Source organism: Macaca fascicularis, chromosome 8 (genome assembly GCF_037993035.2).
Source record: "Macaca fascicularis isolate 582-1 chromosome 8, T2T-MFA8v1.1".
Lineage (NCBI taxonomy): Eukaryota > Metazoa > Chordata > Mammalia > Primates > Cercopithecidae > Macaca > Macaca fascicularis.
Window position 1 is genome coordinate 40,967,529 of NC_088382.1, and position 19,598 is coordinate 40,987,126.

The window sequence follows — 19,598 nt, forward strand, 5'->3', positions numbered from 1 at the left end:
TCCCATCGAAGAGGAGGTTCCACCTTGGTCCTGCCTCCCAGTGAGGTCATTTTGAATGTCACTTAGACTGAGAATCCCAAGATGTCTCTAAAAGTGAACATGTATTGAGCATAAAGTGTACTCTGTCCCTAGCACTGTTCTGAGAACTGATATCATTTCATCTGTACAACTACCTATGAGGCAGGAACAAATAAGGAACAGGTTGGGTAATTTGCTCAAGGTCAACAGTTAGCAAGGGCCAAGCCTGGCCTGGAACCCACGTCTTTGTGACTCTAGAGCCCACGACTTCACCCCCGATGCTTTTCTGCCTCCTCTCTACAGGTGGAGATACCAAGCTAGGAAAGTTTGAGCGGCCCCTGCTGCCTGTGATCACCTACTAGGTGAGTTTAGGAGCTGCTAGGAGTTTAGGACTAGACTTTATCATTTTATGGAGGATTTAAAGCTACTTTTATCTGTGGGGTATTGTTCCAAAAGCAAGGCCATATATCTTTATGCGTTTTATGTAAGTGCATGTGTAGTTTATAGATAGCAAGGTTTGCATGCATTTGTTCTATGAATCAGCTGGGGCTGGACTTCCTGGGAATCACACAGGAAGATTTCAGGGTCTCCTTCTGCTGATGGCTCTCTCTTCCACAGCCGGTCCCTTCCCTTCCCTGGGCTTCAATTTCCACGTTAGTAAATGAAAGTGTTAAGCTATTTCTACAATCCCTTCCTTCATGGGCATTATTGATTCCTAGGAAGCCCTAATGAAGAGAAAGGATGGTAAGAGTTTGCCTAAACGTCTCTGCACCCCATGCCTGAAAACACAAAGCTCAGCCCCGAAGCTTCTACGAATCCTGGGACAAAGAAAAGGACTTCAAGGCCTCATACCTATCAACAAGAGAGATTCCTGCTGCTCCAGCCCCTCCACCCTTTCACCTTTGCACTGAGGAACCCCCATCACCAGGAGGAAGGAAGCCTACCCACAAGGGGGCACTCCCACAGCCCACCAACTCCTGCACCCAGCTGCCCCTGAAATCCTCAGACTCATTTGTCCAGCAGCCTTGACTTTGTCAGGGGTACCAGTCACGTCATCCCTGAGGTGTCTACAAAACCCCGCAGTCATGGGCTCCGTGCACACTCAAGAACACTAAGAAGCTTCAAAAGCTAAGGAGCCTTTTCCCGATGCTTCCGTGGTGTCTCAATGATTCCTGAGGTCTTGATACTCTGCCATGGATTGGCAGTTTGGAAATGGTTTCCTGGTCTGGCTGTCCTAAGGATCCCTGGTTATGTGACTGGGAACAAACTCTTCAACCTTCCAGGCACAGTTTTCTTCTGTAAAATGAGAGGGTTGGGTTGGTTCCTGAGGCCCTGGGGCCTTGTGGCTGAGTTTATCTACCCTCCCCCTGTCCATCCACCTATGGAAGTACTCATAAAGCATTTCACAGCCACAAGGAAAAGGCAAACAAGGTCCCTCAGCCCCCACACATAGAGGAGCTGCACCTGCACCCCTCCCTCAAGGCTGGGCTTCCTCTCCCCAGCACACACAAGCTCTTCTTGGCCTCCCAGCTCTTTTCAGCAGCTCCCCGGAATGGAACGGCCCAGCCATGGCTTCTCAGAGGACAGCTTCTTGGCAGAGCTGGGAGTGGGTGGAGTAGAGCACATTTTTTCCTTTGAGGTCCAAAGGGCTGTCAACCCTCTTCAGCTGCCCTGGGGCCCGACAGCCACAGAGAGAGATTTACGACCTGGATAGCTTTGATCCCAGCCTCTGATAAACATCAGGAACAGCTCGACCCTAAACCCCTGAGGAGAAGGTTTATGGATCAGAATGCAGCCTCCTGGAGAAAACAGCCCAGGAGGGGGTGCCCAGGGACTGATTGGGCCCTTAAAGTTCTCTCATCAAGCAGAGTCACTGCCATCCGCCCTTGCCCTCCGGAGAAAGGGACACAGCTGGGTGACTGAGGCCTTTGAACAAGAAGCAAAGCCGATCGGAGAGAGGTGAAGATCCTGTCAAAGGTTAAACTAGGGAAGGAGTGGAGGCGGTGGGCCCAGGCCTCTGAATTCCCCACCCCCTCTCACCTGTTCTTCCAAACAGCGTTGCCCATGTTTCTCTAAACCACAGACCGAGACAGAGCAGAGAGAGAGTGCGCCAGATAAGATCTGAATGAGAAAGGAATGTTTCATCCATGGGTTTTGTTGTCCCTGTTCTTGTTGTTGATACTGTTGTTCTTGGTGATGATAGGGGTGGTTAATTGCTTGATTATATTTCATCTCTGTCTTCTTTGCGAAAGGACAGGCGGCCAGGAGAGTCTCTGTGTGGTCACAAACCCTTCATGGCTTTTTTCCCGTCCCTTCCACTTGACCATGTGGGATGGCAGGGAATCCACACACCCTCGTGGAACATCCCCTGTCTTGTTGATTGAAAAGAGATCCTAGAAACAGTGCTACATCCAAGGCGAAGGAGGGGCCAGCCAGTCTCCTCTGGATGCCACCTCAGATGGGTGGCCTCAAGCTTAAGGTCTCAGTCACCTCCATAAAACTGTTCCCCTCTGTGAAGCAACTTCTGCTGTGGGGAGTTGGAGAAGAATCTTCTCAAAGCAAGTCCGACAGGTAGGGTTTTCACTCTCCGGGGTCCGGAGTGTTCTACAGACACGGGGAGACATACATCCATCTAAAGAGACACCCTAATAAACCTGCAGCTATTCATTGCACCCAACAAACCAGCCTGTGGCCCACGCATGCAGGAATAAACACATATTTGCTGAGCACCAAATTGAGTCTAATGACCCTGGCCTGTCTCACAGGGTCATCCTGAGAAATAGCTGACGTCGGACGATGAGTGTAAGCAGCTGTTCTCCATTTGCACTCAACAAGAGAAAAGGGCCTTAAATTTCAGTGGGAGGGATTAAGGTTAAACATTAAGAACAGCTTCCTGGCTAGGAGGGTTGTGAAACACTGTAATGTGTTACCAAGGATGCTGTGGACATTCCTCTCGATGAGACTTTAAAGAGGAAGGAGGTTGGTGATCTGTCCAGGAGATTTTTTTAGGAACTTTATTAGGTCATCTGGTCCATCCGCCTGAAGGCAAGGGCTTGGACTAAACACCCACCAAGCGAGGACTGTCTGGGCACAGGAGGGCCTCTACAGTTCCTCACAATCAAATATGCTGAGAAACTCCCTGGGCCCTAGACAGTGAAAAGAGAAACCAGAGTCATCAGCAAGGCCACCCTTTGGGGCCTGATTTCAAGCTTTAGCTAGTGTTAGTCGCCCATAGCAACAAGAGGGAGAAATGTGATTTTCAAACCCTCCGGAGACCAAGACAGTTATTTACCAACCAGCACCAAGTGAAGCTTCCGCACCCACAGAGACAGGACCGTTTCCTGAAAGTCAGGTCAGCCCCTGGCATTCCAAGGGCAAGCAGGTCACCAGTTCTGACGTGTGGGAGCAAAAGGCAAACAATAAGATCACACATCTGGCTGGGCACAGTGGCTCACATCTGTAACTCCAGCACTCAGGGAGGCCAAGGCAGGATCGCTTGAGGCCAGGAGTTCAAAACCAGTTTAGGCAATATAGTGAGACTCCGTATCAACTAAAATAAATAAATAAATAAACTTAGCCTGGCACAGTGGCGTGCACCTGTAGTCCCAGCTACTCGGGAGGCTGCGGCAGGAGGATCGCTTGAGCCCAGGTGCTTGAGGCTGCAGGGAGCTGGAATCGTGCCACTGCACTCCAACCTGGACAACAGGAAGAGAGACCCTGTCACAAAAAAACAAAAAAAAATTTAAAAAAAAAAACAAAAAAAACACGTCTTATTGCCAGTGGAACAATCCACCCATTTCACAGATTGGGAGACTGGGGCCTAGATATGGGCAATGTCTTCACACAGTATACTTTGTATCAGAGTTAGGACTGGAAAACCCTGGTTAGGAGCCTGACTTTATCACTCACTACCTGTGTGACCTCAAGCAAGTCATTTAACCACCTTGGGCCCTCAGTAGCCTCCTCTACAAAGTAAGCAGGTTATAATCAGGAAACCGAATACATGGAGCACTGCCATCAACTCCAGAGCACTATAGAGGGAAAGCGACTGCCCGTGTTACCATCACTCTCACTTCTAGTCCTTTCTGTTCATCTAAGCTGCGTAAATGTAGTCCTCTAACCTGGAGGGGATCCTTCTAAGTTCTCAGATCAACAGAGAAGTAAAATATTTGATCTTTAAAACCATGGACGCTGTCTCATTGGTCTTAGTCATCATCCCATCCAAGCCACTTGTTTTGCAGATGAGATAGGAGAGTATCCACACACACTCAGAGAATGACAGCAGAGAACATCCTAGGCAGAGGTCGGGGTGGGGAGGAAACGCCAAGGATAAGCTTGGTTGACCTCTCAGTGCAGCTCCCTGGCCCTGGGTATAATTTTCAACTCATTAACTTGAAATCCTAGCTATGCTAAGTCATTCTTTGGTCTCCATTTCCTTAGTAGCCTCTGTTTCCACAGCCCCCAAGTTGCCTGGTTCTGGGGTTAGCACCCAGGGGTGGGGGGATCTCACAAAGTCATTCTTGACTAACTTGGTGAACCCTAGGAATTTTCCAGTCTCTCACCATCTTCAGCCCTCCCCATCCACTCACCTCCCGCCCCGTCCCACCCCTGTCTCTATAAGGTCAGTTCCCACCCAAGGCAAGAGCAACTCAACAAAATACAAGGACATTTGGTGAGCAACTATTGTTTGCAAGGCTCTATGTAAGCAGATATTATCTGATTTGACACCCCCCTCCCCCCCCAACCATCATGCAAGATAGTTATCATCGCCCACCTTTTACAGATAAGCAAGCCATGAATCAGAGGTTAACCAACATGACCTAGTGACATAAGCAGCAAAAGTGGCAGATCTGGGGGTTAAATTCTAGTCTCTGAGGCCCCAACGTTTGAGGGGGCAGCTGCTCCTAATCCAGACCTGGGAATCCATCACCCTTCCTGAATGTTTCTGATATTGTCTGCCAGTTCTGATGTCGCAGCCCTCACCTTTACCCCCCCAGGCCTGAGTCCCCTTCTCGGTGAAATCCAATGTCCCCTGGGATCAACAGAGTCCCCTCCCTATTCCCTAATTCCTGGAGTTCCACGGTGAATAACAGACATGCTGTGGGGTGACTTGCTGACCAGGACTTTCAAGCATCCAGATTCTATCACTGTGAGAGCCCGCTGCCTATCCGGAGGGTGCGTCCCCTCACTCCATTGCCTGGATGACACCACACCTTTGGGCCATGATATACCTACAGAAAGGGACTCCTCGCAGGACCTGCCATCCTAGGGCACATCACCTGCCTGTTGTTGCACTTGGCCAGATTCCCCTTAGTCAAGCCCAGACTAAGGCACAGCAAGCAGGCCTGCTGGAGACACCTCCAGATAAGGCCACGGGGGCACAGCAGTCAAGAGAACAGGGCCAGGCATGGTGGCTGATGCCTGTAATCCCAGCTCTTTGGGAGACCAAGGCGGGCGAATCCCCTGAGGTCAGGAGGTCAAGACCAGTGTGGCCAACATGGTGAAACCCTGTCTCTACCAAAAATACAAAAAATTAGCCAGGCATGGTGGTGCACACCTGTAATCCCAGCTACTCGGGAGGCTGAGACAGGAGAATCGCTTGAACCCGGGAGGCAGAGGTTGCAGTGAGCTGAGATCTCGCCACTGCACTCCAGCCTGGGTGACTGAGCAAGAATCCATCTCAAAAAAAAAAAAAGGAGAACAGACTCGGGTCAGACTGACTAGCCGGGAGCTCTTGGACAAGTTGTTCCCTATCTACGCCTTAGTTTTCCCATCTATGAAATGGAAATATCAGTACCTACCTCACAGAGTTCTGATAAGAATTACATGAGCTAATGTTTGTGAGCAATTAGACCAGAGCCTGGCACCTGGTTAATACAACCTACTTAAACAAAAGTAAAGGCCTATACTCTGAAGTTTGAAAACCACAGACCGGGAATCCAGTCACAGGCTCGGGGAATCGTAAGGTTGAAGGGAAACCACCTTTCTCCTAGTGCGATCGTCGCTGCTCCCACAGCACCCACAGGTGAGCACGCAGCCTCTGGAATACCTGTAAGGATGGGGAGTTCACTACCTTACAGGCAGAGTAGCTCAATGTTAAACAATTTTAATATTTTTGTTTACCTTGAACAAAAAGCAGCCTGCCTGTGCTCTGAGTCCCAGAGCCTACTCCCTTTCCCGTGACAGCTCAGTCCCGCATTCCCTCCTCATCCTGCTCTGGGCACCCTCAGCTGTGCTCCGTGATTAGCAGGCGGTTTCCATGCTGGCGGGTCATGCAAACCAACCCAGCGCATTTTTCCCCGCTCCCCACACCTTCTCTCTCCTGAGCCCCCAGGCCAGCATACCAGCACGCACACCCGTGTTGACAGCTCCCAGGGCAGCTCAGCCAGGCAAGGCGTGGTCCAGAGCCAAGTGGATGGTGCCTGGGGACAAAGCAGAGCGTGTGGGCTCTGAGAAAAGCCTCCAAACACATGGCCCAAGACAGAGAAGGGGAGGCTTGTTCCAGAATCTGCCTTAACACCACAAAACAGACAGGTGAGGGGGATCTGAGAGGCACCAAGAAGTCTCTTGCCCCTTTGAAGGGCTTGAGCATCTGGGCTGAGCAGTGCCATCTTCTTCCATTCCTTTGATCAATGTGAAAATGGACGGGAAGGATAATGCCAATGCTTGGGCGCAAGTGAAACTGATATTTTTTTGAGGGGGAGCGGTCAGTGACAGGACGGGTGCCCAGAGTGAAAAGAGATTTTGGCAAACGGAAGAAAGGGCACCACAGGTAAAGACTCAAATAAACTCCCTCCCCCTCTCGGCTTCCCTGGAGGGACTGGAAAGGAAAAGATGGATAATATTGCCCTTAGCCATTGACAGAAATGAACAACACTGAGATACATAACACAGACTCCATTTACAGATAAGGAAATCAGAACTCAGAGAAGTGACGCAGCATGCCCAAAGACACACAGCTTACAACAGGCAGGGCAGAAATCAAACTCAGGGCCACCTTAGTGCTAAGTCCTTTCCACTGTGTGACTAGGTCACACTGCCTCTTCGGTGCTACCAGTGCTGAGAGCCTCATGTATACATACACCATTCATGTAAAATACACACACACACACACACACACACACTCACGTACACATATATACAAATGCACACACACTCACGCACACAAATACACATGCATGCACCCGCATACATGCACACACGCATGCACACACGCACACGTTCGCACACATGTACACACGTACGCACCCACACACATGCACACACATACGCACCCACACACATGCACATATGCATGCACACATGTAGGCATCCACACACTTGCACATGCACACACTCATATACACACATACACACACCAGTAGGCTCACATTTCCTAACCAGGACCTAGAGACCCAACGCCAAGGCTAGGACTCTGAACTCTGAAACCAGATTACCTGGTTCAAGCCTTGGCCCAGTCTCTGACTAGCTTGGTTATGTCTCTGAGCTTCAGTTTCCTGTCTGTAAACTCAGGATAATAACACCTACCTCACTGGGTTTGAGGAATGATGAAATGGGTTACTATTTGTAATGCATTTAGAACAGTGAGCAAGCATGTGTCACACACACAGGAGCGTGACAGAGAGAGCCCAAATAGGGCACAGGAAGCCAGTCTGGGGGTCATCCAGGTCCCCATCTCAAAATACGAGGGTCCAGATGAAGCCCGCACAGCTTTTCCAAGCCAAACATCCTGTAAAGGGGAAACAGCCCGGCTGCAGCTTTGAGCGACGCTCTCCCAAACAAACAGCAAACGCTCCCAGGCTCTCAGAGGCGGCCCTCGGGGGCTCACCGGGGACACAGGGGCTTCATCCCAGCTGCTTTCAAAAAGTTGAGCTGCAGTTTCTAAGTTGCTGAGTGCCCAGCCCAGAACAAGGCGGCATCCAGTAAAACAGCCTTCAGAGGAAGCCAGCAGGGCTCTGTGGAGCCCTGGCCACAGGAATGCCCCAGACCCAGGGTGAGCTTGAGAACAGACACCCCCAGAGAGAGCAGCAGAAGGTGGGCAAAGGGAAGGAGGTGAGGCATAGGAAAGGGGGCGGGGTCCTGAGGGGTACCCCCTAAAGGAAACTGTGAGCCAGGCCTCCCTGAGTCCAGGGCCCCCATGAGCCGCTGGCTCATCAGACACTGACATTCCTCCACTCAGAGTAGGAAAAGCAATTTTTTTGTTGATTTTTAAAAAAATAAATTTAGAGGGTACAGTCGTAGTGGTGAAGTCTCGGCTTCTAGTGTAGCCATAGCTCGAAAAATGTGCATTGCACCTAGAAACTTCTCCACTGGACTCAGTGGCTCACACCTGTAATCCCAGCACTTTGGGAGGCTGAGGCAGGTGCACCTCTGGAGCCCAGGAGTTCAAGACCAGACTGGGCACCATGGCAAGACCCCATCTCTACAAAAAAATACAAAAATTAGCCTGGTTTTGTGGTGCCAGGCTACTCGGGAGGCTGAAGCAGGAGGACTGCTTGAGCCCAGGACATTGAGGTTGCAATGAACCATGATCATGCCACTGCACCCCAGCCTGGGCGACACAGTGAGATCCTGTCTCAAAAGAGAAAAAGTAGTAATTTCTCACCCCTCATGCCCCTCCCCTCCCCTCACCCTTCTGAGCCTCCAATGCCTATCCTTCCACACTCTGTCCCTGGGTTCATATTATTTAGCTCCCACTTATAGGTGGAAATATGCAGCATTTACTTTCTGTTTCTGAGTTAGGATATACAGCTTTTAAATTGGGCTCTTCTCTCATTCAACTATCAGGCAAGGAAGACACAGACAAGAGAGCCCAAGACAGACAGAGACAGAGATGGACAGAGAGAGACCCCTACCAGTATGCAGTGAGTGCTGGGGTTTTCCTCTTAGACATCTGAGGCCTTCTGATTTATTAGCAAACATCTGGATTCCTGATTTCCAGCCCAATGTGGAAAGGAACTGACAACTCATGATCAATTCAGTCCAGCTCAGCAAATGCTCACTGGGCACCTGCCATGGACCAGGTCTCTAGGGAGGCACAAAGATGAATTAGACATGGCCCTTACCTCTAACAGCTTACAGTCTAGTTGAGGAGACAGAGAGCAAATAAATTATTATAAAGGAGATGCGGTCACTGCTAGATGAAAGATTCAAAAGAAATGCCACGGAAGCCCAGGAAACAGAAATGTGGCAAGAAGGCTGAGAAGTGCGTGCGTTTGCTTTCCGGAAAGTGATCTGGAATATTCATCAAAAGACAAACAATGTTCATAACCTTTGACCCAGAAATTCCTCTTTTGAAGGTCTATTTTGAGGACATAATCAGAGGTATGCATGAAGATTTATGTGCAAAGACATATTTATGTCGTTTTTAACAGAAAAACATGGGGGGGAATCACATGTACAAGAAGCATATTATATGTGAAAAGGGTGGAGAGGGGAAGTCTTTCAAGCAGAGAGAAGAGAATATGCAGAGATGTCGTGGCAAGAGCAGCAGCTTCAAGAACTAAAAGGAGGCCAACATAGATGGATAAGAGAGAGAGAAAGAGAGAGAGAGAGAGAGAGAGAGAGAGAGAGAGAGGTGTAAGTGGAGATCAGAGAGCAGGATGGAAACCAAACCATACAATCTTAAAGTTAGGGTTCTGGTGGCCATCCTAAAGGCCATGGGAAAGAAAGCTTTGCCATATTTTCCATGGTGGGGAGTCATGATCATCTGTGTTTCCAAAAGAGCCTCTCGTTGCCCCATGGAGAATGCATGCTAAAGCATCAGGCACCTGTCTAAGTGCTGTACATGTATTTGCTTATTTAATCCTCCTCATCTTAAGAGATAGGGAAGCTGAGACTCAGCAAGGTGAAGCAACTTCCCTAAGGTTGCACAGCTAGTAACAGGCAAAGCCAGGCGGTCTACCCCCAAAGAACTTAACTGCTGTGCTATCTGAAAAGAGGGTAGAGTATGGATATGGGAAGATCAGTCAGGAGCCACTGCAGTGCCTCAGGTGGGAGAGGATGGAAGCTGCGAGATAAGCAGACTGCAAATGAAAAGAAAGGCGAATCAGAAGGACTTGTGATAGAAGAGGGTGATGGGGGTGGGGAGGGGAGACAGAGTGGGAGGGAAGGGCAGGAGTAACCTCCAGGCCTCTCACTTGCGCGTCTCTCATTTGGAGGAAACTGAAGTGTGTTGACTACAGAGACACACACACCATGCACACCCAGGATACGTAGCTGCGTATTGGGCAGAGAGAGAGCAAGAATGAAAGGAAACATAACAAAAGGAAAACAGCGGCTCTCTTTCAGTGATTGGATGATGAGTTATTTTTACTTCTTCTTTATGTATGTCTATATTTTCTAAATCTCTTACAACAGGTATATATTATTTTCATAATCAGAGTAAAATTAGTTAAACCTTCAAATTATGCATCAGGATCTGTTCAGTGTCTATCCTGCGATGTCCTTGGTTGTGCTGTAGGGATGTAGGCTATCTCCATCCACAGGGCATTGTCTATAGGCACCTCTTGAAGTGTATGACCATGAGGGTGTCAGTGTCAGGCAGGAAGTGACAATCACCCTTCCACAAGCCCCCTGGGCTGGCAACCCACTCGGCTCTTCAAAAGCTGCAGAAGCCCAAGGACGGCAGGCTCCGTTCAGAGCCCAAGGGCAGATGTTTGAAGTCAATTCTCAGTAGGAATTCCAGACCTCTCCAAGAGATCTTAGCTTCCTGCAGAGGAGCGAGTAACACAAGTCCAGCAAGACCTAAAACCAACCACGCTGTGGCAAAATGACATGAATTCACTGTGGCCCCTCAGGGGGTAGCAGGAGGGTCTCCCCTGGGCCCCTGAGAATCTCCAAATTCCTGTGTGGCTTCCTCTCCAGGTGCAAGCCCAGGCCTGGCAAGGCCAGGTGGGATGAGGGCAGCTTCCTCACAGACTGGGTGGGAAGAAGAGAACACACCGTTCCTCTAACACCATCCCCTGGAGAACAGGAGGGAGGGTCAGAGCCTGGGGCCTCAGACAGAGACTCCAAGAGGTCAGGAGAGCCCTGGCCTCTGGCCGAGTGATCAGGAGCCTGGGGGGCACCCACAGTATCCCAGGGGAGTGAAGTGAGCTCTGCATGACACTGTCAGGGGTGGGAGGTGCTAAGGAGATGGGAGTTCCACGAGACCCCGGAAGAAGATGGGAGTCTGCCTGGCAGCGGCTTCCGTAGGATGCAGCGGCCTTTGTTGCAGTTAGAGGGACTCCTGGTTTCTGAAAGAGCAGCAGTGGCTGCAGAGTCAGCACAACTTACTTCAAAATCAGGCTGGGTTCCATGTTAAAAAATGGTGATTCTGGCATCCATCTCATGGGGTTATTGAGGTCACAAGACCCCAAGGGGGAGCCACTGTGGTTGGCATATGGACTCATGCAGTAGAGGTATATTCACACAATATCTCTATGGGGTTTGTTGCTGGGTATTGTCTCACAGTGGCCTGTCCCCAAGACCAAAGATTAAGTACACACATACCATACACACAGGTGTCAATATTCACTTTTTTAAAACTTTTTTTTAAACTTTGATTTTTTTTTTCTTTTTAGACAGAGTCTCGCTCCGTCACCCAGGCTAGAGTGCAGTGGCTCAGTCTCCACTCACTGCAACCTCTGCATCCTGGGTTAAAGCAATTCCCCTGCCTCAGCCTCCCACTGAGTCCTAGGACTGGAGGCACCCACCACCACTCCCAGCTAATTTTTATATTTTTAGTGGATGGGGTTTAGAGACGGGGTTTCACCATGTTGACCAGGCTGGTCTCAAACTCTTGACCACAGGTGATCTACTGGCCTAGGCCTCCCAAAGTGCTGGGATTATAGGCATGAGCCACCGTGCCCAGCCTGATTTTTTTTTTTAAGAGATGAGGTTTCATTATATAGAAATCCTCCCACCTCAGCCTCCTCAGTAGCTGAGACTGCAGGCATGCCCCACTGTGCCCCACAATATTCACATAACATAATCATTGAACACATAAATATAATCATAACCACTTAAACACACATATACATGCACAACCTGTTTACTCCCAAACATTCTTGTAGTCACATGTAATTCATCATAACTTAGGACAATTTGTAACTGATCAAGGGCTTGCCACCTGAGCCTTGGCTCATATAATTATCAAGGATTGTCTATCTCATCTTGTGTACTCTCCAAATGATGAGATAGATAATCTAATTATTACTATCCAGTTCTTAAAGGCAATATGACTGAGCTCAGTGCAACTGAGAGACTCCCAAAGACACACAGTGAGTAGCTGGCAGTGTCCAATTTAAATCCAATTCCAAACGAATGCTTCTCCACTCTGTCACACATGTACCCATGACGTGTCAACACTTATATCTCCTACTCAGCAAGTTGAAGTTCCTTAGCTTCCCAAAAGAATGCTTGAATCAACCCATCAGGTGGGAGTAGCTATGAATGAAGCAGAGTCAAATAGAGAGGCACACCCCACCCACCTTCAAGCAGACACACACAGCTGAGACTCAGTTCACCCTTCTTAATTCCCAGCCTTTATCTGGGACATTCTTTCCTCCCAGGTCGTCATCTCCCGATTCCTCTCCCCTAACCAACCCCAGCCCACACACTTGCTCTCCTCTTCTCTGATGACCCACTGTATAGTCTGTTTTTTGTAGCTTAGCCTTCATGGTTCTCTAGTCATTTCTTTGTGCTTAAAATGTAAGAGCTAGGTCTCAAAAAAAATAAAGTAAAAATAAGAGCCAGGGCTCTGCGGTCAGCCAGATATAGATCGAAGTCTTATCTCCCACTCTTCCTAGCTGTGTCCCTGGATATGTTGCTTAACCTCTCTGAGCCAACTCTCTTTGACTATAAAAGGAGGGTATTGATAGTACACACCCCGTAGTTATGAGAACTCTATGTAAAAAAACAGAATCTGACAGAAAGCAAAAGTTCAATAAATATGAACAATGAATATAGTTCTCTTTATTCAGCAAATGGCAAACTCACTGGGAATTGGACATATTCTTTTGGGTACCCCCTAAAGGCCCTGGCACTGTGCTGGGCACTGTGCTGGGCACAACCAAGTTATTCATCAGCTATGTCAGATGAGTTCCGACTCAGTCACAGGCTAGCTGTGGGACTTCGGGTGACGCGTTTCACCTCTCTGGGCCTCAGTTCTCTGAGTTGGTGGAGCTGCGTCAAATTCACTCCTAACCCAGAGTACTGAGTGGATTGGTGAACTACACCCTCAGCTGAAGCTGCAAAGCGGAGGGTTAATTGCACCAGAGGGTGTGACTCAGACCTGGGGTTGGATCCTGGCTCCACCTTGAACAAGTCACATATCTTCTCCAAGCATTCATTTTCTCAATAAAGTGAGGATGGCGATGTCTACTTCACAGTACTGTTACAATAATTAAATGGCATAATGCCTGTAAAACTCCTGGCACGTGATGGATGCACAATAAATGGCCTTGGTGGTGGAAGTTGTTATTATTATTATTATTCCAAAGAGTGAAGGAGGGAGAAGGCGCCGAGAATTCAAGCCACAATTGCTATGACAGCAATGACTTAGGAAAAGAAATGGGTAGTAAAAATGTGAGAAAGTGTCCTTAGGCAAACCCCAGAGTACTCGTGTCAATGGCCTGAGCCCCACACCCTTGCCAGCCCCTACCCCCTCCCCCGCCCCAGTGTGCAGAAAGAAGATAAGCAGCTTGTCATCCTCTATGTGTCGACTGGAAGATCCACAGTGTTGTCTGGGTTTTAGCTCCAGCTTCTCCAGTAGAGGCGCCGGCCAGGTGAAGCACAGACCCCGAGTGGCCCCTATGAAGCACGGCCCCTGTCGGGGCTAAAATCAAAGCCCCCATGCCTCTGGGGACCTGTTCGCCTGCCTGAGGCTCATCTCCAAAGAGCGGAACTGCCTGTCATGGCCCACAGGAGACCAGCGGCCTTCTGCAGTTGCTGGGCTGAACGGGAGCGGCCCAAGCTTGTCTGAGAGCTGTCCCCAAGCCCGGAAGTCCAGAGCAACTCTGTGACTCTCAGTGGGAGGGTCTAAATGGAGGAGAGGGTTAAAAGAATCTCTCAGGGACCAGAAGAGGAGTCAGGCATGAAACCCTTTTCCCAGCTCTGAGCACTTCCAAAGCCTGCCCTGACCGCTCCCTCCCCTGAGGCCACGCCACAGCTGAAGCCGACTCAAGCCTGACTCCTCGCCAGCCCTCAAGTGTCGCCTTGAGTTTGGGGAACTCAGCAGCTCCAAGGTTCTGACCTTCCTGCCAGGGCCACAACAAACACCTGTCACCAGCATGAGTGCTAATGACAGGCCTGAGTGAGTGGCATTAAGGTTAACACCTGCGTTAGTGACGTGCCCTTCGAAGGTCAGTGGTGCCTATTTAAGCAGCCTAGGGGGAGGACAGAGGTAGGGACTAGCCACCATCCAATCTAAGCAGGTGGCTCTATTACTCGTGCTAAAGCTCTCCCCAGTCATCCATGTAATTGAAGTAACTCAGGGGATTTTCTCTCCATCACCCTCGAGCAGAGCAGGAAGAGAGGGACCGGGAGGACGCATTTGCCTTAAGTGGCCCTGCTGACTTGCCGCTGGGCAGGTGGGCTCTCCCTGCACTTAGGGGAGTAGGGGGCTTATTGAGGCTGACACCGTGGCTCCTGGAAATGTGCTTCTGCCATTAACTGTGCCCTAAGCCCTGAGTCACAGCATGAGGTCAAATCTCTCATCCTCTGCTCAGCTCCCAGGCCTGGCCTGCTCTTGCCTGTTCACTCAAGCAAACCTTCTCCCCTGGGGTGCTCCCAGCTCAGCTTCCAGGCCTTCTCATCCTCACTGCCGCATCCTGCCCTTACCACCCTCAGAGTGCCCACCTGTCTCTGTGTTGGGACTTTAACATAGCTCATCGCTTTGGGACAACCGGAGAGATTTAAACAAAAGGCTTGCCCAAAGCAGAAATAATCACCAAAATGTGGGTCTGAGACTAAACGGGAGGAAGCATTGGACATGTTTATAAATGCCACATGCCACAGAGGTGCTTTAGGAGAAGTAAGCTCTGATCATTTTCCTTCTAGTCATTTAACAGTCGAGAAAAATCTATGAAGGGTCTATTTTGTGCCAGAAACTGAAGTAAGTACTGGGAGGAAAAAAAACACACACACAGTGCCCCGCAAAGGGAACTAAGATACAGTTGGGTGGGTAATGTGAATATTTAAGCATCCCTGCTCTGTGGCTTTGGACAATTCCCTCAACTTCTCTGAGCTTTCTCGTTTATAAAACCAAGGTGACAATAAAGCGAGGATTACATGAGCTAATCGCCTTGGCACATAGTTTCCTGCTGCAAAGGAAATGCTGAAAGACACCAAAACAGAGATGCAGACAAGGAGTTCTAGAAGCAAAAAGGAGGGCGAGACCACGGCCCATAGGGAGAAGGAGGAAGGCGTCCTGGAGGTTGAGAAGATTTGGATGCAAGGCAATGAGGATAACACATTCCCATGGAAGGAATGGTGAAATCAAGGACTCCACAGATGAAAGAAGCCACAACAGGGTGTTCCTGATGACGGCATGCCCGGATGGCCCGGGCAATGACCTAATGTAAGAGGAATTTATACAAGGATAGCTGCTCCATTTCAAGAAAATAGAGCAGGTGTTTTGGGGGGGGGGGCGGTGGTAAAACTCCTTATGCTGATTGCTTCGGGGTCTCTGCATGTGATAAATGCCGGGTGGTGTTATGATGGTAAGAAGATGTCAGGAATAAACCAGAGACCTCCCTGCAGATGCCATGGCCAGATGGGAAGACTGGCAGTGTCTGAACGTCACTTGGCCCCAGTGTCCCAGGATTCTCCCAAACCCTGCCTCAAAGGGCCCAGGCACCAAGCACTTCCGTCAGCAAAACAGAGGAGGGAAAAACAATGACTCAGTAACTTTCAGAGTTTAAAGTGCACCCTTTGTCTCCCACCTGCAGTTTTATTACCCATCCCACATAGTACATTTCTCCTCTTCTCACAGGCCTTTAACTCACCTCATGAGACCATTTTCTTTTTTTTTTTTTTTTTTTTTTTTTTTTTGAGACGGAGTCTCGCTCTGTCACCCAGTCTGGAGTGCAGTGGTCGGATCTCAGCTCACTGCAAGCTCCACCCTCCCAGGTTCACGCCATTCTCCTGCCTCAGCCTCCCGAGTAGCTGGGACTACAGACGCCCGCCACCTCGCCCGGCTAGTTTTTTGTATTTTTAGTAGAGACGGGGTTTCACCGTGTTAACCAGGATGGTCTCGATCTCCTGACCTCGTGATCCGCCCGTCTCGGCCTCCCAAAGTGCTGGGATTACAGGCTTGAGCCACCGCGCCCGGCCTGAGACCATTTTCAAGATGGGGAAAACTGAGCTACAGTCACACAGCTTAGCTCAGTGCAGAAACCAGCAGCAGTGATCATGGTAACAGGTCATATTGATACTTATTGCACCCTAGCATAGCACTAGATATGTGCCAAGGCTATTAGTTCATGTCATCCTCACCTTATTATCATGTTTTGTAAATGAGGAAACTCAGAGCGGTTGAGGGAATTGTCCAAAGCCACACAGCCAGTTAATTGGTGGGGCAACTCTCAAACCAGCTGTTTTTAACCCAAGATACCAAGGGCAGTTTTTATCTGCTATACCCAAGTGCAAATGGGCTCAAAGGCCAGGATCCGGACTGCGGCTGCATGAAAGGGACAGTGCCCGCCCATCAGCGAAGGCTGCAGGAGTGTGTGGGGAGTCCAATATACTTCAGAGATCACCTCCCATCTTTGCAGGAGAGAGAAGTTCTCAAGGATAGGCAGAGAAGAAAGCCCCAGGGTTTAACCCTGTATCAGTCAGTCTAAAGGTGGATTTCAGAGTGGGGAGGGCCATGAGAAAAGAAGGGAAATCAAAGCAGTAAACCTTCCCCTGCACAAACGCAGGTAACCAGGAAGGCAACGAGGCCAGCAGCCATGCAACCCTCCACTCATATTTCACAGGCGAGATGACAACAATTGGACATGTCACTCCCGAAAACCAGAAACTCAAAGCAATTTGAGATGAACTTTCAGAATGATGAAACAAATGGCCATCTTTGTGTTATACACCAAATAAATCACACCAAAATGATAGTTGTAATCCCCAAAAGTACACAGAGAATTGATTTTACTGTGACACTTATCATGATGAACGGGTGCACCCTAGGACGGGCCATCTTAAGTGGTGGCTGCTTAACCCCTGCCCTCCCAGGTCTGGTCCCTTCCCTGCAGAGTCCCCCAGCTGTTCTCAAGGCCCCAGCACACAAAGCCTGATTGCCAGGATGAGCCCTGGCCTTGCACCATGGGGCCCACGTAGGTGGACACACCAGCAGCTTCCAAAGCACTGGGTGAGTCCAGACCAAGCTCCCACCTAAGACAGAAAGGGGGGCAGGCGTGGTGGCTCAACCATCCTAGCCAACATGGAGAAACCCCATCTCTACTAAAAATATAAAATTAGCCTGGCACAGTGGCATGCGCCTGTAATCCCAGCTACTCAGGAGGCTGAGGCAGGAGAATCATTTGAACCCAGAAGGTGGAGGCTGCAGTGAGCCAAGATCATGCCAGTGCACTCCAGCCTGGGTGACAGAGTAAGACTCCGTCTCAAAAACTAAAAATAAAATAAAATAAATTTTAGACAACGGAAAGGTGCCTCACTGGCCAGCTGCATCTGAGTGAAGGGAGGAAAGATCTGATGTTTTCCATTAATTGCCTACTTAATCTTTTTCTTTTAACTTTTATTTCAGGTTCGGGGCACTGTGCAGGTTTGTTATATAGGTAAATTGCATGTCATACGGGTTTGGTGTACAGATTATTTTGTCACCCAGTCGATAAGCATAGTATGCAATAGGTAAGTTTTTCAATCCTCACCCTCCTCCCATTCTCCACCCTCAAGTGGGCCCTGGTGTCTATTGTTCCCTTCTTTGTATCTATGTGTCCTCAGTGTTTAGCTCCCACTAATGAGTGAGAACATGCGGTATTGGTTTTCTGTTTCTGCATTAGTTCACTTACAAAAATGGCCTTCAGCTCCATCCATGTTGCTGCAAAGGACATGATCTCGTTCTTTTTCATGACTGCATAGTATTCCATGGTGTATATGCCTGCTGAGTGTCATTACTTACTCCTTATTTTCGGACGGATTCATTGAGGCTCAGAGAGGCCAAATATTAGCCAGAGATTTGAATGAAAGTCTTCATGATTCCAAATGGGTTCTCTTCCCACCACATCCTGCTGCTAAGATCCTTCCCCCAGCTCTGGGCTGGAATTCATACATTCATTCATTCATTTATTCAATCAATCATGGTCCAGCATTAGATTTCAGACACTGGGTCAAGGATACAATAGAGAATAAGACACTATTTCTGCCACACAGAGCTCCCTACAAATACGGAGGGGAGGGGTAGACCATCATTTCACAAATGAATGAAAATAACAATGGTGGTTCATTCTTCTGGGAGACATGCACGGGCTGTGAGAGCACCGTAACAGGGAGCCGCTGGGTCAGCAAAGGCAGGGGAAGCTTCCCCAAGGAACTGACTGGACTGACATCTCATGGATAACATGGTGCCAGCCAGGTGAAAGGACAAGGACACAGTGGGCACCAGGCCTGGAGGCAGCTAGCCAGGAGCAGAAAGAGGAGGTAAGGAAGGCAGGCGGCAGAGGAAGCCAGGGAGGCGAGCGGAAGGATGGGGGCCTGCCAAGCCTGCATAACAAGGGGCTTCTCTCATTGTGAAGCTGTGGAAAGCCACCACCCAGGCTGGGGAGACATGAGCAGATTTGTGCTTCAATAGCTCACTCCAGTCTGACTCAGGGACCCTGCCAAACCTCATCAGGTCGTGGGGAGGCCGAGCTCGTTTCAGATCAGAGGCTGCCAGTGCGGAAAGTCTTGCATCCTTACAGGAATCTTTGCCTTCTGTAACTCATAGTTCAGAACAGTATGGCTTACCGTGAAAGCTGCTCGAAGACAGCGAACAAAGAGTAAATAGAAGATGTTCTATAAAAGAAGCTATAAAAATCAACTCAGAACAAAGTTAAAGAGAGTTAATAATAAATAAAATAGTAATAAATAAAAATGATATTTCAGAGTTATATTGTAAACAAAGTCTTTAGATCTATATTGCCGTGTTCACTATTTTGTTTTGTCAGGAGATTTTTTTGTTTAGTTGTCTTTTTTTTCCTTAATGCAGCTAGTCCCATCCCAGTTCTGCTTGGGCAAAAGCCTTGACTTCATAGAACTTCAGTCTTTCCTTCAACTCTAAAATATCACGATCTTCTGACACACAGAGATTTTATAAGTGATGTACACGTTTATATCAGACAGTGAGTGCTTGTCAAATTCAAGCTCTGGGAATATATGGTCAATCCGACTTCAGAGAGCAAATAACAGGATAGGCCTTCTAGCCCCCAAGCTGCCCAAACACAAGCTCACTGGGCTCTGGAAGCTCACTGGCTTAGAGGAGAAGACATATTTTTTAAGCAAACAGCCATAACCACTTGCCCATGTTTGCAAAGATAAGGAGTAATGGGGCAGTGATCAGAATCTAGCCATTGTAAAATTTTAAAAGGACAAAAAGCAGGAATTAG

General features: G+C 48.9%; 1 long non-coding RNA gene across 8 annotated transcripts in view; it reads right to left on the minus strand.

The window, feature by feature from the left end:
* Nucleotides 1–19,598, minus strand: part of LOC123575177 (uncharacterized) — a 49,242-nt gene that overhangs the window by 19,973 nt on the left and 9,671 nt on the right. For 3 of the 8 annotated variants that reach the window (XR_012416354.1, XR_010577248.2, XR_012416353.1), the window contains exons 2-3: nt 6,363–6,440; nt 3,616–3,735 (exon numbers count right to left, since the gene is read on the minus strand). This is a non-coding gene — a long non-coding RNA (uncharacterized lncRNA). Of the gene's footprint in view, nt 1–2,058; nt 2,761–3,615; nt 3,736–6,362; nt 6,441–19,598 lie in introns of those variants that run through there. The other 5 variants (XR_010577249.2, XR_010577247.2, XR_010577251.2 and 2 more) reach the window with 3 other exon arrangements.